General features: G+C 40.5%; 1 protein-coding gene across 4 annotated transcripts in view; it reads left to right on the forward strand.

Moving 5' to 3' along the window:
- NDUFS4 (NADH:ubiquinone oxidoreductase subunit S4) overlaps positions 1-25334 on the forward strand; it is a 123207-nt gene that overhangs the window by 16440 nt on the left and 81433 nt on the right. The gene's annotated exons all lie outside the window — the stretch shown is intronic.

Genomic DNA, 25334 nt, shown 5'->3' on the forward strand with positions numbered 1-25334 from the left:
GCATGCGGGATCCTCCCGGACCGGGGCACGAACCCGCGTCCCCTGCATCGGCAGGCGGACTCAACCACTGCGCCACCAGGGAAACCCCTTTACTGCTATCTTTTAGGCTCTTGCTCCGGTCCCACTGTCTTCTCTGATTACCTTGGTGGTAGCCTTGTTGTCCATCTTATTAATGTGTTTCAGCATACCATGTTAGTGCATAGTTAGTAGTGGTATGGATACAATGTGCATCTGGGGTTATTTCACAAATTTCAGTTTTCTTTTCCTTTAGTTGAGACTTAAAACATTGGTATTCTGCTGCTGCTGAAGTTAATGGTTTAAGTACATCTTAGTTACTGCTTGTAAATGGCCCCTCTTTAGGGCTCAAGTTTTTATTTTGGTCCCCAATTTAATCTTTTGGTTTTGAGTTCAAACTGTTGATGTGGCCAACTCCCTTAAAATCTCTTTACTTAGTGTCCTTGATATTAGCTTTGGGAAGAACTGCTTTCCAGAGATTTTCTTTTAACTCCTGATATTAGCCATGCTGCCAGGCTAATTCTTAGTTTCTTAGCTAGTTAGCTTCTGGCTAATTCTGCCATTCTTAGCTTTTTCATACTTGAAATACTGTATTGGCGCCATCACATCAGTTAATACAGTAGTTAGGAGCACATGTTTTAGAGTCAACTACCGACATTTGAGTGCCACCTCTGACATTTCTTGCTCTGTGTCTACTTTGTGCCTGTTTTATGTTCTGTAAATTGGACATAATAATCTGTTTCATAAAGTATATAAAGTGCTTGGGGCAGTGTGCAGCATATGCTAAGGCCTAATAAATTGTAACAACAAAATTATCATCATCATTAACATCATCATTATTATTCTTTCTTTTGTGGCTTCTTTCTTTTAGTTTTTATTCCTTCCTTTCTTCCCTACCTCTTTTCCCCGCTCCTTTCATAAGTCTTACCTATATTCTAGTTCCTCTTCCTGGATTATTAGAGCATCTTAGATTTTGTCTGTTTATTTACAGTATTTTATTCACTAGTATGTAAAAGATTTATCTGCACCTGGCTTTTTCCAGATCGTGACCTCCCATGCACTCCTCAGCTCAGTGTAATCTATTTTTGTATCCACCATTCCACTGAAATAGCTTTCATCAAGGTCGACAGTGAACCTGTTGCTAAATGAATAGACTCTTCTCAGTACTTATCTTACATGACCGTTGCAATCCAAAAGGATGACTTTCTCATTCTTGAAAGATTCTTCCTTTCACTTCTATTTTGGCTTTCCTCCTCAGTTCCCTTTGAATGCCCATCACCTTTTGTCCATTCCTTGAACTGCTAGTGTTTCTCAGAGTTTGATTTATAGTTCTTTACTTTTATAAAAGTGTTTTACATTATATATTTTATATACACATGAATGTATGTAACATATATTTATGTTAGGAAGCATAATGGCAAAATGAATTGACGTGGACTCACCATTCAGTTGAAGAACTACCAATACCTTTATTCTTTGCATACTCTCTGTGATAGGCTGAATGATACCCATTTGGCCTAAAATCTCCATGTCTTTTTTTTTTTAATATTTATTTATTTAGGTTGCACTGGGTCTCAGTTGCAGCTTGCTTGGTCCTTAGTTGCGGCATATGGCCTTCTTAGTTGCAGCTTGCTGGCTCCTTAGTTGCGGCACATGGGCTCCTTAGTTGTGGCAGGTGGGCTCCTTAGTTGTGGCATGCGAACTCTTAGTTGCGGCATGCATGTGGGATCTAGTTCCCTGACAAGTGATCGAACCCAGGCCCCCTGCATTGGGAGCGTGGAGTCTTAACCATTGTGCCACCAGGGAAGTTCCCAAAATGTCCACGTCTTAATCCCCAGAACATGTGAATATTACTGTTACCTTGGATGCAAAAGTGACTTTCTAGGTATGATTAAATTGAGGCTCTTGAGATGGGAATTTATTCTATTGGGCCTGATGTAATCAAAATGGTTCACATAAGAAAGACACAGGAGGAGTCAGAGGAGAAGGAAATGTCACCGTGGAGGCAGAGACCAGAGTGATTTGACCACATGGTAAGGCAGCCTGTAAGAGCTGGAAAAGACAAGGAACAGATTCTCCCCTGGCACCTTCGGAAGGAACCAGCCTTGCTGACACATTGATATTAGCCCTGTGAGACTCATTTTGGACTTCTGACCTCCAAAACTGTAAGAGAGTAAATTTGTGTTGTTTTAATCCACCAACTTTGTGGTAATTTGTTACAGCAGCAATAGGAAACTAGTACACTCTTCCTGTATCTCATTATCTAATGTGATTTCAGTTACCATCTATTTATATGAAAGCTTAAATGTATATAGTTCATTGGCATCATATACATTGTTCACAGAAGAAAGTCAACCCATATACATGGAAGATAAGAGTAGAAAATGTTTTAAAAGCATTTAAAAATTCAAGTTGGATCTTTCATGTTCTACTTAGTGATCATTTAGTACTCAACCAAAGAAACAGCGGTTTGTCCCAGTGCTAGAGGACTGGCTTATTAAGAGATGGTATGTGGGTCTCCACTGTGAGGTGAAAGGGCTTCCTAACGAATTTCCAAAGATAATTTTTACTGTTTGCAGTTTTTGCCTAACACACTGACTTTAGGACCTACTTTCCATCTAAGATATGACTCTGCATCTTTTTCTTGAATTCTAGACCTTTAGAACTAACCACTTGGATTTTCCACAGGCATCTTAATCACAGCATATCTGAAACAATTTGATAATGATCATCTCTTCCACCACTTCATTCATTCTCCCTCTTAGTTACTGTCACCAACACCCAGCCAGTTATCTGAGCCAGAAACCTATGTATCATTCTTGTCTCCTCCCTCTCTTAGGCCTCCTATCAATGTCATTCAATCCTAGTATTCATTTTCCTAACTCTCATTCAATTCCATCCTTACTGCAACTGCAGTTACTATCGTCCAGCCTCCTAACTGGTCTGCTTGCCATTGGTATTAATTTGTTCTTCATGTTGCCTGGAGGATAAAGTCCAAACTTCTCAACATGCCACAGAGGCCTTCATATTCCCTGCTCACATCTTCTGTTCATTTTTTGGCATTCATCCTCTCCTCAGTTCCCTTCTGGCCCAATCTCCAGCCATATACAAATTATATTTTGGTGTTTCTGAACTACTTGCTATCCCTGTCTCCTGGCATTTGTATGCTCTCTTACTCTCTCCTATGTGATTACGGTTCTGTCTGCTTAGACTGTTTCTTCTGCTTTCCCCTCTGTCCTTTCCTTCCCTTACTCCACCTCAACACCCTTTGCCCATTTAAGGTCTATTTATCCTTCAGGTGGCACTTTAACCATCACTTTCTCTAAGGAGAACTATTTGAATTCACAAGCTTAGGTTAAATACCAATTCTGTGTGGTCTTAAAGTGCCTTGTTCTTATGTCTTACCTCTTTCTAGTAATAGTTGTGCTTCATTATGATTGCCTATTTCCTTGTCTGTGTTTCCCAGTAGTCTTAAGTTCTTTGAGAGAAGGAACTATTTTCTTCACCTTTTTGCTTTCACAGTATAACACAGAACTTAGATTCTCACTAAACATCTGTGGGCTCATTTGATTATGCAATAGTATAGAAAATTTAAAATATTTCATAGCAGCATCTCCTTAAGCAGGATAGCATTTTAGATTTTTGTTTTCCTTATGAAATAACTATTTGGGTTTTAAATGTAAGCATCATGGGCAATGATTTTATAGATTACTGGAAAAATGATGACTTTTTTTCATTTTATGATGTGTCCTTCTTCCTTATATTGAATAATAGTATTACATATTACAGACTTTATCTTTTTTTAATCCTTTTTTAAAAATTGAAATATAGTTATTTACAGTGTTTCAGATGTACAGCAGTGATTCAGTTATACATATATATCGATTCTTTTTCATTATATGTTATTACAAGGTAATGAATATAGTTGTCTGTGCTATACAGTAGGTCCTTGTTGTTTATCTGTTTTATATATAGTAGTATGTATCTGTTGATCCCAAATTCCTAATTTATCCCTCCCTCCCTTTCCCCTTTGGTAACCGTAAGTTTGGTTTCTATGTCTGTGAGTTTATTTCTGTTTTCTAAATAAGCTCATTTGTATCATTTTCTTAGATTCCACGTATAAGTGATGTCATATGGTATTTGTCTTTCTCTGTCTGAGTTACTCAGTATGATAATCTCTGGGTCCATCCATGTTGCTGCAAATGACATTATTTCATTCTTTTTTATGGCTGAGTAATATTCCATTGTGTATATATGTGTGTGTGTGTGTGTGTGCGCGCGCGCGCGCACGCACGCCACATCTTCTTTATCCATTCATCAGTGGACTTTTAGGTTGATTCCGTGTCTTGGCTATGGTAAATAATACTGTTACGAACATTGGGGTGCATTATCTTTTGGAATTAGCGTTTTCTTCAGATATATGCCCAGGAGTGGGCTTGCTGGATCGTATGGTAACGCTATTTTCAGTTTTTTAAGCAACCTCCATATTGTTTTCCATAATGGCTGTACCAATTTACATTCCCACGAACAGTGTAGGAGTAGGAGGGTTCCTTTTTCTTCACACCCTCTCCAGCATTTATTATTTTACAGACTTTTTAATGATGGCCATTCTGACTGGTGTGAGATGATACCACATTGTAGTTTTGATTTTGCATTTCTCTAATAACTAGTGATTTTGAGCATCATTTCCTGTGCCTGTTGGCCATCTGTATGTCTTCTTTGGAGAAATGTCTATTTAGGTCTTCTGCCCATTTTTTTTTTTTTTTTTTTTGCAGTACGCGGGCCTCTCACTGTTGTGGCCTCTCCCGTTTCGGAGCACAGGCTCCAGACGCGCAGGCTCAGTGGCCATGGCTCACGGGCCTAGCCGCTCCGTGGCATGTGGGATCTTCCCAGACCAGGGCACGAACCCGTGTCCCCTGCATCGGCAGGTGGACTCTCAAGCACTGCGCCACCAGGGAAGCCCCAAAATATTTTAAAGTTAAAACCTCTTTGGGAATTCCCTGGCTGTCCCATGGTTAGGACTCAGTGCTTTCACTACTGGGGGCCCGCCCAGGTTTGATCCCTGGTTGGCGAACTAAGATCCTGCAAGCCTTGGGCCAGGTATGGCATTGTGACTTTGTTAACACTATATTGCATGTTTGAAAGTTGCTAAGAGAGTAAAACTTAAAAGTTCTTATCGTAAGAAAAAGGATTTGTAACTATGGTGGCGGTGTTAACTCGACTTATTTCTGCTGATCATTTCACAGTATATGTAAATATCAAATCATTATGTTGTACATCTGGAACTAATACACTGTTCAATTTAAAAAATCTTTAGGTGAATATTTTTAAAAGATAGAATGTTATTATGAAAAGTCTATGGAAATTTTGTTCATGTCTCATTTGTTTTGTTTTTTAAATAGGTCTTTATTGGAGTGTAATTGCTTCACAATACTGTGTTAGTTTCTGTTGTATATTAAAGTGAATCAGCCATATGCATATATATGTCCCCATATCCTCTCCCTCTTGAGCCTCCCTCCCATCCTCCCTATCCCACCTCTCTAGGTCATCGCAAAGCACTGAGCTGATCTCCCTGTGCTACGCTGCTGCTTCCCACTAGCTAACTGTTTTACATTTAGTAGTGTATATATGTCGATGCTACTCTCACTTCACCCCAGCTTTCCTTTCCCACCCTGTGTCATCAAGTCTGTTCTGTATGTCTACATCTTTATTCCTGCCCTGGAACTAGGTTCATCAGTACCTTTTTTTTTTTTTAGATTCCATATATATGCGTTAGAATACAGTATTTGTTTTTCTCTTTCTGACTTTCTTCACTCTGTGTGACAGTCTCTAGGTCCATCCACCTCACTACAAATAACCCAATTTCGTTTCTTTTTATGGCTGAGTAATATTCCACTGTATATATGTGCCACAGCTTCTTTATCCATTTATCTGTTGATGGACATTTAGGTTGGTTCCATGTCCTGGCTATTGTAAATAGTGCTGCAGTGAACACTGTGGTACATGACTTTTGGAATTATGGTTTTCTTAGGGTAAATGCCCAGTAGTGGGATTGCTGGGTAATATGGCAGTTCTATTTTTAGCTTTCTAAGGAACCTCCATAGTGTTTTCCATACTGACTGTATCAGTTTACATCCCCACGAACAGTGAGGGAGGGTTCCTTTTTCACTACACCCTTTCCAGCATTTATTGTTTCTAGATTTTCTGATGATGGCCATTCTGACTGGTGTGAGGTGGTACCTCATTGTAGTTTTGATTTGCATTTCTCTAATGATTAGTGATGTTGAGCATCTTTTCATGTGTTTGTTGGCAATCTGTTTATCTTCTTTGGAGAAATGTCTATTAACGTCTTCTGCCCATTTTTGGATTGGGTTGTTTGTTTTTTTGATATTGAGCTGCATGAGCTGCTTGTAAATTTTGGAGATTAATCCTTTGTCAGTTGCTTCATTTTCAAATATTTTCTCCCATTCTGAGGATTGTCTTTTCGTCTTACATATGGTTTCCTTTGCTGTGCAAAAGCTTTCAAGTTTCATTAGGTCCCATTTGTTTATTTTTGTTTTTATTTCCATTTCTCTAGGAGGTGGGTAAAAAAGGATCTTGCTATGACTTATGTAAAAGAGTGTTCTGCCTATGATTTCCTCTAAGAGTTTTATAGTGTCTGGCCTTGCATTTAGGTCTTTAATCCATTTTGAGTTTATTTCTGTGTATGGTGTTAGGGAATGTTCTAATTTCATTCTTTTACATGTAGCTGTCCAGTTTTCCCAGCACCACTTATTGAAGAGGCTGTCTTTTCTCCATTGTATATTCTTGCCTCCTTTCTCAAAGATAAGGTGATCATATGTGTGTGGGTTTATCTCTGGGCTTTCTATCCTGTTCCAGTGATCTATATTTCTGTTTTTGTGCCAGTACCATACTGTCTTGATTACTGTAGCTTTGTGGTATAGTTTGAAGTCGGGGAGCCTGATTCCTCCAACTCCATTTTTCTTTCTCAAGATTGTTTTTTAGTATTTGGGGCCTTTTGTGTTTCCATATGAATTGTAAAATTTTTCTAATTCTGTGAAGAACGCCATTGGTAGTTTGATAGGGATTACACTGAATCTCTAGATTGCTTTGGGTAGTATAGTCATTTTCACAATATTGATTCTTCCAATCCAATAACATGGTATATTTCTCCATCTGTCTATGTCATCTTTGATTTTTTTTTTTTCTTTTTTGCGGTATGCAGGCCTCTCACTGTTGTGGCCTCTCTCATTGTGGAGCACAGGCTCCGGATGCGCAAGCTCAGTGGCTATGGCTCACGGGCCCAGGCGCTCCGTGGCATGTGGGATCTTCCCTGACCGGGGCACGAACCCATGTCCCCTGCACCGGCAGGTGGACTCTCAACCACGCCACCAGGGAAGCCCATCTTTGATTTCTTTCATCAGTGTTTTATAGTTTTCTGAGTACAAGTCTTTCACCTCCTTATGCAGGTTTATTCCAAGGTATTTTATTCTTTTTGTTGTGATGGTAAATGGGATTGTTTCCTTAATTTCTCTTTCTCATTTTTGGTTGTTGGTGTGTAAGAACGCCAGAGATTTCTGTGCATTAATTTCGTATCCTGCAGTGTTACCAAATTCATTGGTTAGTTCTAGTAGTTTTCTGGTGGCATCTTTAGGATTTTCTATGTATAGTACCATGTCATTTGCAAACAGTGACAGTTTTACATCTTCTTTTCCAATTTGTATTCCTTTTATTTCTTTTTCTCCTCTGTTTGTCATGCTTAGGACTTCCAAAGCTATGTTGAATAACAGTGGCGAGAGTGGACATCTTTGTCTTTTTCCTGATCTTAGTGGAAATGCTTTCAGTTTTTCTCCATTGAATATGATGTTTGCTGTGGGTTTGTTGTATATGGCCTTTATTATGTTGAGGTAGGTCCCCTCTATGCCCATTTTCTGGAGAGTTTTTTATTATAAATGGGTGTTGAATTTTGTCAGAAGCTTTTTATGCATCTGTTTAGGTGCTCATATTGGTGTTTTTTTTTTTTTTTTTTGCGCTATGCGGGCCTCTCACTGTTGTGGCCTCTCCTGTTGCGGAGCACAGGCTCTGGACACGCAGGCTCAGCGGCCATGGCTCAAGGGCCTAGCCGCTCTGCGGCATGTGGGATCTTCCCAGACCGGGGCACGAACCCGCATCTCCTTCATGGGCAGGCGGACTCTCAACCACTGTGCCGCTAGAGAAGCCCGCTCATATGGTTTTTATTACTTAATTTGTTAACGTGGTGTATCACAATGATTGATTTGCGTACATTGAAAAATCCTTGCATACCTGGGATAAATTCCACTTGATCATGGTGTGTGATCCTTTTGATATGTTGTTGGATTCTGTTTGCTAGTATTTTGTTGAGGGTTTTTGCATCTATGTTCATTAGTGATATTGGTGTATAATTTTCTTTTTTTTGTGATATGTTTTGATGTCAGTGTGATGGTGGCTTAATAGAATGAATTTGGGAGTGTTTCTCCCTCTGCAATTTTTTGGAAGATTTTGACCAGGATCGGTGTTAGCTCTTCTCTAAATGTTTCATAGAATTTGCCTGTGAAGCCATCTGGTCCTGGACTTCTGTTTGTTGGAAGATTTTAAATTATGGTTTCAATTTCATTAGTGGAGTTTGTAGGCTGTTGGGTAGAGCTGGGTCTCGTTGCTGATATGAGGACCTCTGTGAGACCTCACTCTGATGAATATTCCCTGGGGTCTGAGATTCTCTGTTAGTCCAGTGGTTCTGACACGGAGCTTCCACCACAGGAGCCTCGGGCCAAACCCTGGCTCGTGAACTAAGATCCCGCAAGGTGTGTGGGGTGGGGAAAAAAAAATAGAGCGCAAAAACAAAGTAAAAAATAAAATTAGACTAGGCAACTAATAGATATGTTAGAAAGAATATAAAAATAAAAATATACGTGAATCAACAACTGGAAGGTACAACAGTACCACAGTAGTAAAAAAGAGGAGGTAGAAGCGAAAAAAAAAGGTGGGGGGAAGCCTTGGCTGTGGAGGGCGGGGCCTAAGCAAGGGCAAGGTTTGGGCAGTCGGTGAGGCCTATGCTTAGGACCCACAGGGCTGGAAAAGGCCCTGGGGGCTGTGAGGGGTGGGGCTTAGGCTCAAAGAACGGAAGGGGCCCAGGTACGCCCCCCACCCTTGGTCTCAGAGGGTGAGGGACCTCACCTTGTAGCCCAGCAGGTTTCCTGTGCTTGAGTGGTCGGGGCAAATGCCCTCCTCTCCTCTCCTGCTCCTCCGTCCTGGAGGGCCCCTCCCACCTGCCTCTCCTGAACTCCCCTCAGCCTCTTTCCTATGCCCCCAGGACCAATGCGGCCAGTGGGAGAGGGGACCTCCTTCCTGTGTCCCCAGGACCAATGTGGCCGCGTACCCTTGGAGGGCAGGGGACCAGCCTGGGAGTCAGCAGGCTCCCCGGCCCAAGTGGGCAGGGCAAACGCCCTCCACTCCTCTGCCACTCCTCCCGGATGGCTCCTCCCACCTGCCTCTCCTGAGCTGCCCGGCCTCCCTCCTGTGCCCCCAGGACCAATGTGGCTGGGGTGAGGGGGGCCTTGGAGGGCAGGGGACCGGCCTGCGAGCTCAGCAGCCTCCCCAGGCTGCATGGGCAGGGCAAATGCTTGCACTCCTCTCCTGCTCCTCCCGGAGGGCCCCTCCCAGCTACCCATCCTGATCTCTCTGGCCTCGGGAGCCCCAATCCTGTCTGGCTTCCACTTCTCCTACCTGCCCTGTCCCCGCATGTTCTACCAGTTCACTTGGGGGTTCCTTCCATCTCCTTGGGCATCAGGGTCCCCCACCAGCAGCTGGCAGATGCCCTAGTTGTGGGGAGATGCTAACTTGGTGTCTTCCCACACCACCGTCTTGACTCCACCCCCATATCTCATTTTCTTATTGACTATATCAGTTTTGTGATTGAAATGAAATTGCATATACAGACCTGAAAATGCTTCTAGTGTAAAAGTCATAGACTTAAGCATTTAGTTAAGTAATTTATTTAGGGAAATCATTGAGAGTTCTAAGTACTCTGTTCGGGTCTAGTAGTCTATTATTTCATTGGATTTGGATAAATTAAGAAAAAATTTTCTTTTTTTGTTGAAGTATAATTGATTTGTTATATTAGTTTCAGCTGTGCAACATAGTAATTCAGTATTTTTATACATTACAAAATGATTAGTACAGTAAGTCTAGTTATCATCTGTCACCATACAAAGTTATTACAGTATTACTGACTATACCTCCTACACTGTACATTATATCCGTATGACTTACTTATTTTATAACTGGTCATTTGTACCTCTTAAATATTTCTTAGCTATTTGTCTCATCCTCCTCATCCCCTCCCCGCTAAGAACTACTGGTTTGTTCTCTGCATCTGTGGATCTGTTTCTGTTTTGTTATGTTTGTTAGTTTTGTTTTTTTAGATTCCACATATAAGTGAAATCATACAGTATTTGTCCTTCTCTGCCTGACTTATTTCACTAAGTATACTATCCGCTAGATTCATCTGTATTGTCTCACATGGCAAGATTTCATTCTTGTTTATGGTTGAGTAATAGTCCATTGTTTATATACACTATATCTTCTTTATTCATTCATCTATGGATGGATACTTAGTTTGCTTCCTTGGCTATTGTAAATAGTGCTATGGTGAACATAGGGGTGCAAATATCTTTCTGAATTAGTTTTTGTTTTCTTCAGAAAAATACCCAGATGCAGAATTGCTGGACCATATGATAGTTCTGTTTTTAAATTTGTCAAGGGGAACTTCCATACTGTTTTCCATGGTGAGTGTACCAATTTACATTCCCGCTGATAGTGCACAAGTGTTGCCTTTTCTCAACATCCTCCCTAATGTTTGTTGTTATCTTTTTGATAATAGCTATTCTGAAATTTGTGAGGTGATATCTCATTGTGGTTTGATTTGCATTTCCCTGATGATTAGTGATACTGAGCATCTATTCATGTGTCTTTTGACCATCTGTGTATCTTTGGAAAAATGTCTGTTCAGGCCCTCTTTTGTCCATCTTTTAATTGGGTTGTTTGTTTGATGTTGAGTTGTATGAGTTCTTTGTACATATTTGGATATTAACCTCTTATCAGATATTTTGTAAGCAAATATCTTCTCCCATTCAGTAGGTTGCCTTCTCATTTTGTTGACAGCATCGTTTGCTGTGCAAAAGCTTTTTAGTTTGATGTAATCTCATTTGTTTATTTTTGTTTTGCTTTTGTTTCCCTTGCCTATGGAGACATATCCAAAAAAAAAAAAATTACTAACACCAGTGTTAAACAGCGTACTGCCTATGTTTTCTTCTAGGATTTTTATGCTGTCTGGTCTTATTACATTTAACTCTTTAATCCATTTTGAGTTTATTTTTGTGTACAGTGTGAGAATGTAGTCTAGTTTGATTCTTTTGCATGTGGCTGTCCAGTTTTCCCAACATCATTTATTTAAGAGGCTGTCTTTCCTCCATTGTATATTCTTGCCTCCTTTTTTGTAGAATAATTTACCGAAGTGTTGGTTTCTTTCTGGGCTCTCTAGTCTGTTCCACTGATCTGTTTTTATGCCAGTACCATACTGTTTGATTACTGTAATTTTGTAATATAGTTTGAAATCAGGGAACATGATGCCTCCAACTTTGTTCTTTCTCAAGATTGTTTTGGCCAGTTGGGGTCTTTTGTGTTTCCCTATGAATTTTAGAATTATTTGTTCTAGTTTTGTGAAAAATGCCATTGGTATTTTGATAGAGATCTCATTGAATCTGTATTAGATTGCCATGAATAGTATGGTCATTGTAACAATATTAATTCTTCCAATCCATGAACACAGTATATCTTTTCATTTATTTGTGTCATCTTCAGTTTCTTTTATCATGGTCTTATAGTTTTTCAAGTATTGGTCTTTTACCTACTTGGTTAGATTTATTCCTAGGTATTTTATTCTTTTTGCCATAATTGTGAATGGAATTTTTATTTTTAATATCTCTTTCTGGTTGTTTTTAGTGTATAGAAACACAAGAGATTACTATATATTAACATTTTGTCCTGCATCGTTACTAATTCATTTATTAGTTCTAATAGCTTTTTGGTGGCATCTTTAGGATTTTCAATTTATAGTATCATGTCATCCTTAAGCAGTGGCAGTTTTACATTTCCTTTCCAATTTGGATTCCTTTTATTTCTTTTTCTTGCCTGATTGATATGGCTAGGACTTACAGTACTATGTTGAATAAAAGTGGTGAGAGTTGGCATCCTTTTCTTGTTCCTGATCTTAGAGGAAATGCTTTCAACTTTTCACCGTTGAGTATGAGGTGGGCTGTAGGTTTGTCATATATGGCTTTTATTATGTTGAGGTATTTTCCCTCTACACCCACTTTGTTGAGAATTTTCTTTCCCCCCCGTACGCAGGCCTCTCACTGTTGTGACCTCTCCCGTTGCAGAGCACAGGCTTCGGACGCACAGGCTCAGCGGCCATGGCTCACGGGCCCAGCCACTCCGCAGCATGTGGGATCTTCCCGGACTAGGGCATGAACCTGCGTCCCCTGCATCGGCAGGTGGACTCTCAACCACTGCGCCACCAGGGAAGCCCCGAGAATTTTTATCATAAATGAATATTGATTTTGTCAAATGCTCTTTTCTGCAATTTTTCTTCTTCAGTTTGTTAATATGGTGTATCACGCTGATTGATTGGCAAATACTGAACTATTCTTGCATTCCTGGGATAAAGCCCACTTGGTCATGGTGTATGATACTTTTAATGTATCATTGAATTGTGGTTGCTGATATTTTGCTGAGGATTTTTTCTTTTATTTCATCAGTGATTTGGGCCTGTAGTTTCCTTTTTTGTGATGTCTTTGTTGGTTTTGATATTGGGGTGATGCTTGCCTCATAGAATGAATTTGGGTGTATTCTTCCCTTTTCAATTACTGAAACAGTTTGAGAAGGACGGGTGTTAACTTTGCTTTAAATATCTAGTAGGATTCACTTGTGAAGCTGTCTGGTCATGGACTTTCATTCGTTGGGAGTTTTCTTTTACTTATTCAATTCCATCACTATTATTTGGTCTGTTCATATTTTCTGTTTTTCTCATTCAGTCTTGTAAGATTGTACGTTTCTTGGAATTTATTCATTTCTTCCAGTTTATTCATTTTATTGGAGCATAATTGTTCATAGTAATCTCTTATGATCCTTTTTAATTTCTTTGGTGTCAGTTGTAACTTTAATTTCTGGTTTTCTTTATTTGTGCCACCTCTTTTTTTTTTTTTGATGAGTCTGGCTACAGCCTTATCAATTTTGCTTATCTTTCCAAAGAACCAGCTCTTAGTTTCATTGATCTTTTCTACTGGGCTTTCTTTTTTTTTGTCTTATTTCATTTATTTCTTCCCTGATTTTTATTGTACCTTTCCTTCTACTAAGTTTGAGTTTTGTTTGTTCTGTTTTTTCTAGTTCATTTAGGTGTAAAGTTAGATTGTTTGAGATTTTTCTTCTTTCCTGAGGTAGGCTTGTATTGCTATAAATTTCCCTCTTAGAATTGCTTTTACTGCATCCCATAAATTTTGGATCATTGTGTTTCCTTTTTCATATCTTCCTTGATTTCATCTTTGATTTTTCCATGACCCTTTGGTTGTTTGGTATCCATGTGTTTTTGTTTTTTTGCAGTTTTTTTCTTATAGTTTTCTGACCACAATCTCATAGCATTGTGGTCAGAAATGATACTTGATATGAGTTAAGTCTTCTTAAATTTATTGAGACTTGTTTTGTGGCCTAGTATGTGATCCATCCTGGTGAATGTTCCATGTGCACTTGACAAGAATGTGTATTCTGCTGCTTTTGGATGGAGTGTTCTATATGTATATCTGTATTAAGTCAATATGGTCTCACAAGTTGTTTAAGGCCAGTGTTCCTTTATTGATTTTCTATCTGGATGATATGTCCACTGATGTAAGTGGCATGTTAAAGGCCCCTACTATTTTTGCATTACTGTCAGTTTCTTTATGTTAATATTTGCTTTATGTATTTATGTGTACCTATCTCAGGGGCATATATATTTACAATTGTTTTTTTCCTTGTTGCATTGATTCCTTGATTGTTAATACAATGTCCTTCTTTGTCTCTTGTTACAGTCTTTGTTTTAAAGTCTATTTTGTCTGATGCAAGTACTGATACCCCAGCTTTCTTTTCATTTTTGTTTACATAGAATACCTTTTCCATCTCCTTTTACGTCCTTTAACACTTATTATAAAGCCTGTTTGGCAGTGCTGAAACCTTTAGCTTTCCTTGTCTGTCTTTGTCTCTCTTTCATATCTGAATGGCAGCTTTGCTGGGTAGAGTATTCTTGGTTGTAGGTTTTTTCCTTTCATCATTTTGAATGTGTTGTGCTACTCCCTTCTAGCCTGCAAAGTTTGTGCTGAAAAGTCAGCTCATAGTCTTATGGGAATTCTGTTATACTTACCTAGTTGCTTTTGTCTTGCTGCTTTTAAAATTCTCTGTTTTTAGTTTTTGCCATTTAATTATAATGTGTCTTGGTGTGGATCTTTTTGGGTTTATCTTGTTTAGAACTTTTTGTGCTTCCTGGACCTGTATGTCTCTTCCCTTCCCCAGTTTAGAGAAATTTTTTTTTTTTTAACATCTTTATTGGAGTATAATTGCTTTACAATGGTATGTTAGCTACAGCTTCACAACAAAATGAATCAGTTATATACATACATATATTCCCATATCTCTTCCCGCTTGCGTCTCCCTCCCTCCCACCCTCCCTATCCCACCCCTCCAGGCGGTCACAAAGCACCGAGCTGATCTCCCTGTGCTATGCGGCTGCTTCCCACTAGCTATTTACCTTACGTTTGGTAGTGTATATATGTCCATGCCTCTTTATCGCTTTGTCACCGTTTACCCTTCCCCCTCCCCATAACCTCAAGTCCATTCTCTAGTAAGTCTGTGTCTTTATTCCTGTTTCACCCCTAGGTTTTTCATGACATTTTTTTTTAAAATTCCATATATATGTGTTAGCATACGGTATTTGTCTCTCTCTTTCTGACTTACTTCACTCTGTATGACAGACTCTAGGTCTATCCACCTCATTACAAATAGCTCAATTTCGTCTCTTTTTATGGCTGAGTAATATTCCATTGTATATATGTGCCACATCTTCTTTATCCATTCATCCGATGATGGACACCTAGGTTGTTTCCATCTCCGGGCTATTGTAAATAGAGCTGCAATGAACATTTTGGTACATGACTCTTTTTGAATTATGGTTTTCTCAGGGTATATGCCCAGTAGTGGGATTGCTGGGTCATATGGTAGTTCTATTTGTAGCTTTTTAAGGAACCTCCATACTGTTCTCCACAGTGGCTGTATCAATTTACATTCCCACCAACAGTGTAAGAGGGTTCCCTTTTCTCCACACCCTCTCCAGCATTTATTGTTTCTAGATTTTTTGATGATGGCCATTCTGACTGGTGTGAGATGATATCTCATTGTAGTTTTGATTTGCATTTCTCTCATGATTAGTGATGTTGAGCATTCTTTCATGTGTTTGTTGGCACTCTGTATATCTTCTTTGGAGAAATGTCTATTTAGGTCTTCTGCCCATTTTTGGATTGGGTTGTTTGTTTTTTTGTTATTAAGCTGCATGAGCTGCTTATAAATTTTGGAGATCAATCCTTTGTCAGTTGCTTCATTTGCAAATATTTTTTCCCATTCTGAGGGTTGTCTTTTGGTCTTCTTTATGGTTTCCTTTGCTGCGCAAAAGCTTTTAAGTTTCATTAGGTCCCATTTGTTTACTCTTGTTTTTATTTCCATTTCTCTAGGAGGTGGGTCAAAAAGGACCTTGCTGTGATTTATGTCATAGAGTGTTCTGCCTATGTTTTCCTCTAAGAGTTTGATAGTTTCTGGCCTTACATTTAGGTCTTTAATCCATTTTGAGCTTATTTTTGTGTATGGTGTTAGGGAGTGATCTAATTTCATACCTTTACATGTAGCTGTCCAGTTTTCCCAGCACCACTTACTGAATAGGCTGTCCTTTCTCCACTGTACATTTCTGCCTCCTTTGTCAAAGATAAGGTGACCATATGTGCGTGGGTTTATCTCTGGGCTTTCTATCCTGTTCCATTGATCTATCTTTCTGTTTTTGTGCCAGTACCATACCGTCTTGATAACTGTAGCTTTGTAGTATAGTCTGAAGTCAGGGAGCCTGATTCCTCCAGTTCCTTCTTTCGTTCTCAAAATTGCTTTGGCTATTCGGGGTCTTTTGTGTTTCCATACAAATTGCAAAATTTTTTGTTCTAGTTCTGTGAAAAATGCCAGTGGTAGTTTGATAGGGATTGCATTGAATCTATAGATTGCTTTGGGTAGTAGAGTCATTTTCACAATGTTGATTCTTCCAATCCAAGAACATGGTATATCTCTCCATCTATTTGTATCGTCTTTAATTTCTTTCATCAGTATCTTATAATTTTCTGCATACAGATCTTTTGTCTCCTTAGGTAGGTTTATTCCTAGATATTTTATTCTTTTTGTTGCAGTGGTAAATGGGAGTGTTTTCTTGATTTCACTTTCAGATTTTTCATCATTAGTATATAGGAATGCCAGAGATTTCTGTGCATTAATTTTGTATCCTGCCACTTTACCAAATTCATTGATTAGCTCTAGTAGTTTTCTGGTAGCATCTTTAGGGTTCTCTATGTATAGGATCATGTCATCTGCAAACAGTGACAGCTTTACTTCTTCTTTTCTGATTTGGATTCCTTTTATTTCCTTTTCTTCTCTGATTGCTGTGGCTAAAACTTCCAAAACTATGTTGAATAAGAGTGGTGAGAGTGGGCAACCTTGTCTTGTTCCTGATCTTAGTGGAAATGCTTTCAGTTTTTCACCATTGAGGATGATGTTTGCTGTGGGCTTGTCATATATGGCCTTTATTATGTTGAGGAAAGTTCCCTCTATGCCTACTTTCTGTAGGGTTTTTATCATAAATGGGTGTTGAATTTTGTCAAAAGCTTTCTCTGCATCTATTGAGATGATCATATGGTTTTTCTCCTTCAATTTGTTAATACAGTGTATCACGTTGATGATTTGCATATATTGAAGAATCCTTGCATTCCTGGAATAAACCCCACTTGATCATGGTGTATGATCGTTTTAATGTGCTGTTGGATTCTGTTTGCTAGTATTTTGTTGAGGATTTTTGCATCTATGTTCATCAGTGATATTGGCCTGTAGTTTTCTTTCTTTGTGACATCCTTGTCTGGTTTTGGTATCAAGGTGATGGTGGCCTCGTAGAAGGAGTTTGGGAGTGTTCCTCCCTCTGCTATATTTTGGAAGAGTTTGAGAAGGATACGTGTTAGCTCTTCTCTAAATGTTTGATAGAATTCGCCTGTGAAGCCATCTGGTCCTGGGCTTTTCTTTGTTGGAAGATTTTTAATCACAGTTTCAATTTCAGTGCTTGTGATTGGTCTGTTCATATTTTCTATTTCTTCCTGATTCAGTCTTGGCAGGTTGTGCATTTCCAAGAATTTGTCCATTTCTTCCAGATTGTCCATTTTATTGGCATAGAGTTGCTTGTAGTAATCTCTCATGATCTCTTTTATTTCTGCAGTGTCAGTTGTTACCTCTCCTTTTTCATTTCTAATTCTATTGATTTGAGTCTTCTCCCTGTTTTTCTTGATGAGTCTGGCTAGTGGTTTATCTATTTTGTTTATCTTCTCAAAGAACCAGCTTTTAGTTTTATTGATCTTTGCTATTGTTTCCTTCATTTCTTTTTCATTTATTTCTGATCTGATTTTTATGATTTCTTTCCTTCTGCTAGCTTTGGGTTTTTTTTGTTCTTCTTTCTCTAATTGCTTGAGGTGCAAGGTTAGGTTGTTTATTCGAGATGTTTCCTGCTTCTTAAGGTGGGCTTGTATTGCTATAAACTTCCCCCTTAGAACTGCTTTTGCTGCATCCCACAGGTTTTGGGTCGTTGTGTCTCCATTGTCGTTTGTTTCTAGGTATTTTTTGATTTCCTCTTTGATTTCTTCAGTGGTCACTTCATTATTAAGTAGTGTATTGTTTAGCCTCCATGTGTTTGTATTTTTTACAGATCTTTTCCTGTAATTGATATCTAGTCTCATGGCGTTGTGGTCAGAAAAGATACTTGATACAATTTCAATTTTCTTAAATTTACCAAGGCTTGATTTGTGACCCAAGATATGATCTATCCTGGAGAATGTTCCATGAGCACTTGAGAAAAATGTGTATTCTGTTGTTTTTGGATGGAATGTCCTATAAATATCAATTAACTCCATCTCATTTAATGTATCATTTAAAGCTTGTGTTTCCTTATTTATTTTCATTTTGGATGATCTGTCCATTGGTGAAAGTGGGGTGTTAAAGTCCCCTACTATGAATGTGTTACTGTCGATTTCCCCTTTTATGGTTGTCAGTATTTGCCTTATGTATTGAGGTGCACCTAAGTTGGGTGCATAAATATTTACAATTGTTATATCTTCCTCTTGGATCGATCCCTTGATCATTATGTAGTGTCCTTCTTTGTCTCTTCTAATAGTCTTTGTTTTAAAGTCTATTTTGTCTGATATGAGAATTGCTACTCCAGCTTTCTTTTGGTTTCCATTTGCATGAAATACCTTTTTCCATCCCCTCACTTTCAGTCTGTATGTGTCTCTAGGTCTGAAGTGGGTCTCTTGTAGACAGCAAATATATGGGTCTTGTTTTTGTATCCATTCAGCCAATCTGTGTCTTTTGGTGGGAGCATTTAGTCCATTTACATTTAAGGTAATTATCGATATGTGTGTTCCTATTCCCATTTTCTTAATTGTTTTGGGTTCATTATTGTAGGTCCTTTCCTTCTTTTGTGTTTCTTGCCTAGAGAAGTTCCTTTAGCAGTTGTTGTAGAGCTGGTTTGGTGGTGCTGAACTCTCTCAGCTTTTGCTTGTCTGTAAAGGTTTTAATTTCTCCATCAAATCTGAATGAGATCCTTGCTGGGTAAAGTAATCTTGGTTGCAGGTTTTTCTCCTTCAACACTTTCAATATGTCCTGCCACTCCCTTCTGGCTTGCAGAGTTTCTGCTGAAAGATCAGCTGTTAACCTTATGGGGATTACCTTGTGTGTTATTTGTTGTTTTTCCCTTGCTGCTTTTAATATGTTTTCTTTGTATTTAATTTTTGACAGTTTGATTAATATGTGTCTTGGCGTATTTCTCCTTGGATTTATCCTGTATGGGACTCTCTGTGCTTCCTGGACTTGATTAACTATTTCTTTTCCCATATTAGGGAAGTTTTCAACTATAATCTCTTCAAATATTTTCTCAGTCCCTTTCTTTTTCTCTTCTTCTTCTGGAACCCCTATAATTCGAATGTTGGTGCGTTTAATGTTGTCCCAGAGGTCTCTGAGACTGTCCTCAGTTCTTTTCATTCTTTTTTCTGCTCTGCAGTAGTTATTTCCACTATTTTATCTTCCAGGTCACTTATCCTTTCTTCTGCCTCAGTTATTCTGCTATTGATCCCATCTAGAGTATTTTTAATTTCATTTATTGTGTTGTTCATCGTTGCTTGTTTCATCTTTAGTTCTTCTAGGTCCTTGTTAACTGATTCTTGCAATTTGTCCATTCTATTGTCCATTCTATCTCCAAGATTTCGGATCAACCTTACTATCATTATTCTGAATTCTTTTTCAGGTAGACTGCCTATTTCCTCTTCATTTGTTAGGTCTGGTGGGTTTTTATCTTGCTCCTTCATCTGCTGTGTGTTTTTCTGTCTTTTCATTTTGCTTATCTTACTGTGTTTGGGGTCTCCTTTTTGTAGGCTGCAGGTTTGTAGTTCCCGTTGTTTTTGGTGTCTGTCCCCAGTGGCTAAAGTTGGTTCAGTGGGTTGTGTAGGCTTCCTGGTGGAGGGTACTAGTGCCTGTGTTCTGGTGTATGAGGCTGGATCTTGTCTTTCTGGTGGGCAGGTCCACGTCTGGTGGTGTGTTTTGGGGTGTCTGTAGACTTACTATGATTTTGGGCAGCCTCTCTGCTAATGGGTGGGGTTGTGTTCCTGTCTTGCTAGTTGTTTGGCATAGGATGTCTAGCACTGTAGCTTGCTGGTCGTTGAGTGAAGCTGGGTGCTGGCGTTGAGATGGAGATCTCTCGGAGATTTTTGCTGTTTGATATTATGTGCAGCTGGGAGGCCTCTTGTGGACCAGTGTCCTGAAGTTGGCTCTCCCACCTCAGAGGCACAGCACTGACTCCTGGCTGCAGCACCAAGAGCCTTTCATCCACAGGGCTCCTTAATTTGGGATGATTCGTTGTCTATTCAGGTATTCCACAGATGCAGGGTATATCAAGTTGATTGTGGAGCTTTAATCCGCTGCTTCTGAGGCTGCTGGGAGAGATTTCCCTTTCTCTTCTTTGTTCTGACAGTTCCCAGGGGCTCAGCTTTGGATTTGGCCCCGCCTGTGCGTGTAGGTCGCCGGAGGGCGTCTGTTCTTTGCTCAGACAGGACGGGGTTAAAGGAGCCGCTGATTCGGAGGCTCTGGCTCACCCAGGCCGGGGGGTAGGGAGGGTCACAGAGTGCGGGGCGGGCCTGCAGCGGCAGAGGCCGGCGTGACGCTGCAGCCTGAGGGCGCCGTGCGCTCTCCCGGGGGAGCCGTCCCTGGATCCCGGGACCCTGGCAGTGGCGGGCTGCAGAGGCTCCCCGGAAGGGCGTGTGGCTAGTGACCTGTGCTCGCACACAGGCCTCCTGACGGCGGCAGCAGCGGCCTCAGCGTCCCATGTCCGTCTCTGGGCTCCGCAATCTTAGCCGCGGCTCGCGCCCGTCCCTGGAGCCCTCTCAAGCAGCGCTCTTAATCCCCTCTCCTCGTGCACCAGGAAACAAAGAGGGACGTAAAAGTCTCTTGCCTCTTCGGCAGGTCCAGACCCCTCCCCGGACTCTCTCCCGGCCAGCCGCGGCGCACCAACGCCCTGCAGGCTGTGTTCACGCCGCCAACCTCAGTCCTCTCCCGGCGCTCCGACAAAAGCCGGAGCCTCAGCTCCCAGTCCCGCCCGCCCCGGCGGGCGAGCAGACAAGCCTCTCGGCTGGTGAATGCTGGTCGGCCCGATCCTCTGCGCTGGAATCTGTCCGCTTTGCCCTCCGCACCCCTGTTGCTGTGTTCTCCTCCACGGCTCCCAAGCTCCCCCACTCCGCCTCCCGAAGTCTCCACCCGCGAAGGGGCTTCCTAGTGTGTGGACACTTTTCCTCCTTCACAGCTCTCTCCCGCTGGTGCAGGACCCGTCCCTATCCTTTTGTCTCTGTTTAGTTTTTTCTTTTGCCCTAACCAGGTACGTGGGGGGTTCCTTGCCTTTTGGGAGGTCTGAGGTCTTCTGCCAGCGTTTAGTAGGTGCTCCGTCTAGAGAAATTTTTAGCTTTTATTTTTTCAAATAAATTCTCAGCCCCTTTCTCTCTTCCTGTTCTGGGACCTCTATACTGTGAGTGTTAGTATGCTTGATATTGAGGTCTCTTAAACTATCTTGGTTTTTTTTGGTTTTTTTTGGCGGTACGCGGGCCTCTCACTGCTGTGGCCTCTCCCGTTGCGGAACACAGTCTCCGGATGCGCAGGCTTAGCGGCCATGGCTCACGGGCCCAGCCACTCCATGGCATGTGGGATCTTCCCGGACTGGGGCACGAACCCGTGTCCCCTGCATCGGCAGGCAGACTCCCAACCACTGCGCCACCAGGGAAGCCCCTACCTCGTTTTTTAAAAATTCTTTTTTCTGGTCAGCTTGGGTTAATTCTACTTCTCTTCCAGGTCCATGCTCTGTTCTTCGGTATCATTGTTGATTCCTTCTAGTTTATTTTTAATTTCAGTTATTGTATTCTTTGGCTCTGTTTGGTTTTCCTTTATATTTTCTATGTTTTTGTTAAATTTCTCACTTCATTCATTCTTCTCAGAAGTTTGTTGAGATCTTCATGATCATTACCTTGAACTCTTTATCAGGTAGATTGCTGATCTCTACCTCACTTAGTTGTTCTTCTGGGGTTTTGTTCTTGTTCCTTCGTTTGGAACATATTCCTCTTTCTCCTCATTTTGCCTAAATTTCTGTGTCTATTTCTATGTGTTAGATAGGTTGATTACATTTCCTGAGCTTGGAGAACTATGCGTATAGGTTACATCCTATGGGGCCCAGCAGCACACTCCACTCTGGTCACCAGACCTATAAGCTCTAACGCTGCCCCCTGTGTGGACTGCATGGGCCCTTCTGTTGTGGGACCAACTACTGGGGGTGCACTGGTAAGCAGGGCTAGCTCTCAACCTGGTTGGCTGTGAGGCCCTGCCTTTTGTGGTGGCTGCTGGCCTGCTTGTGGGCCGGGTCGGGTCCTGGTACAGCTGGCTGTACCACTAACTGGGGGCTTCCATGGTTGGTGCCAGCCTGCTGGTGGACAGGGCCAGGGACTAGGGTGGCTGGCTGTAAGGTGACTAAGGCGACTTCAAGCTGGTACTGGCCCACTTGTGGGCCAGTAAGCCCCCAGCACTAATCAGCTAGTGGGAGGACTCCAAAATGTTACTTGACAACACCAGTGTCCTCATGGTAGGATGAGCACCCCAAAATGGCTGCTGCCAGCCTCTGTGTCCCCAGGGGGAGTCTCAGTTGCCTAGCCTCTCTGGGAGGCTTTCCAAAATCAATAAGTAGGTCTGACCCAGGCTCCATTCAAATTACTGCCTCAGCAGTGGGACTTGGATGGTGTGAGATTTTATATGCGCCACTTAAGAGCAGAATCTCTGTTTCCTAGAGCCCTCTGGCTCTCTTGTACTCAAGCCCTCTTGGCCTTCACAGCCAGCTGTTCTCCTCTTCCTGGTGCAGGACCTTTGGGCTAATATATCTCATTTAATCTTCTCAGTATTTCTATGAGGTTATACCTCGGTTGACTAAAGGTAGACGATTACAAATTCTTAGGATAGGAATGATCTGCTGTCCAGTCAGGTTAGGTAGTAGGGTTCACTATGAAGAGATAGTTCACAGGCCTTATGATGAGAATCTTGGTTCACTAAAGATAAACAATAGCAGTAGTCTGATGGCAAGACTGGTCAAGTCAGGCAGCAGTGGGAGATCCTAGGTGCAAATAGAGCTTTAGACCTTGAGTGTTGTTCTAAAAGTCTAGGCTACTGACCTTGCTAGATTTTAAACCTTGTTCAGTGGTGCACACGCAGTTTTTGTAGACAGTCATAAATTTCAAGTACCACCATTTCATCAAGGAAAAAAATTTCAGTCTTGATTTATGCCAATCAAAAAATTCCTTTGTGGGGCTTCCCTGGTGGCGAAGTGGTTGAGAGTCCGCCTGCTGACGCAGGGGACACGGGTTCGTGCCCCGGTTCGGGAAGATCCCACATGCCGCGGAGCGGCTGGGCCCGTGAGCCATGGCCGCTGAGCCTGCGCATCCGGAGCCTGTGCTCCGCAACGGGAGAGGCCACAACAGTGAGAGGCCTGCGGTACACAGGGCAACAAAAAAAAAAAAAAAAAAAAAAAAATTCCTTTGTTATAAATTTTGATAATCAGTTTTGAAATTCGTGTCTGTAAGTAGCCACTTCTGGAGTGTATAACTAACCATTCCTAGGGTGTAGATTAAAATTAAGTTGTATACATTAGATGGTATTATTAATACTGAAGTTTTTGTTTGTTTGTTTTTGGCTGTGCCACACGGCTTACAGGATTTTAGTTCCCCAACCAGGAACTGAACCTGGGCCCTTGGCAATGAGAGTGCAGGGTCCTAACCACTGGACCGCCAGGGAATTGCCAAGATTTTTTTTTCTTACTTCAACAGCTAGACTTAGCTAAAACATTTATTGATCCTTGGCCAAGTGCCAAGCACTTACTAAGGCTTTATATATGTTGTCTCATTTAATCCTCACAGTAACCATATGCATTGAGTAAAAATATGGTCAACACTACTTTCTAATGTAATATTTTGAATTGATAATACAGTCACAGAGTTCTGTGTTTATAAAATAAATAGCATGTAAGGGTCTTCCTCTCATCTCCGTTCCCCATTTACCACTGCTCTCCCCACCCCCACCCCCAAGAAATCATTGTTATCAGTTTCTTATGCTTGGAATTTGTCTATGCATATTTAAGCAAATACATTCTTATTTCTTTTCGATTTTTCCATAGATGAAGCATGCTAATTGTAATATTATAATATTTTCCATTTTGTTTTCAATTTTACAACTTTTTATAAAAATCTTCACACATGCAATAGAGTATAATGAATCCATAAACCCACCACATAAATTTAACATTGTAAATATTTTGCTGTTTTTTGCTCATTTTGCATTTATGTATTATATGTATATAGAAAAGAAAAATACATGTATGATTATATATGCATATATATGTATATGAGCAAAATGCACATACACATATAGTCTTTATTATCTAATCTATTTGAAAGTAAATTATAAATATCGTGGTACTCCATTGTTAAATACTTATATTTTTAAAAGTAAACTACTACCAGCCAATGAAGGATTTTAAGCAAAGGAGTGGCATGATAGGATGTAATTCACTGATGATGTGGAAGACGCCTTTAAGGAAGATAAGACTAGAGTCAGGGAGGCCAGTTAAGTGTTGGATGTATTAGTCCAGCTGAGAGGGAATAAGGACAGAAATAGAGTAATGGATTTTGTAGTATTTTGTGGTTAATTAGACAGAAAAAGAAGTTAGCTGTTTACATTTCTTAGGGAAAATCTGAGAAATATGTGTTTGTTAATCCTTTGTAGGGTTCCTTTTCCTCTCTTGCCACTAAATGAACTGGTTTTATTTGTTATTGGAGGGAAAGGAAAGAAGATTTATTTCTTTCTACACCAGGCCCTCCATGTCAATTATTTAACATGTTATTTAATTCTGACAGTCATCCTGTGAGGTATTATTATCCTTATTTTTGCAGATGAGGAAATTGAAGTGCAGAGTTGTGAAGTAATTTGTTCAGGATTGTTTTGCTCTTAAGTGGCAGATACGGAATTTTAACATGGCTCTGACCAACCCTGAAGTCACTATGTGACCATTTTTCACTTAAAAAAATGAAACGAATATGAATGTTAGTGATTTTTTTCTTCTCAATGTATTTGTAATTATTCTTAATCATGTAATCGTCAGCCTTTAAGAAATAGTGTGCCTAAGTGTACCAGATTTCCTGATGGACATACACTCCATCTTTGTGAAGAGTAAGCAATACCTACCAACTAGCTTTCTCTTTGGTGTAACATTGCTAGATAATGAATGCTGTGCTGTTCAACTATCATGTGTTACAATTTCTACATACGATTCAAACCAATCCCTGATCGTTTTATAGTGG

This window comes from Lagenorhynchus albirostris, chromosome 3, assembly GCF_949774975.1.
Source record: "Lagenorhynchus albirostris chromosome 3, mLagAlb1.1, whole genome shotgun sequence".
Taxonomy (NCBI): domain Eukaryota; kingdom Metazoa; phylum Chordata; class Mammalia; order Artiodactyla; family Delphinidae; genus Lagenorhynchus; species Lagenorhynchus albirostris.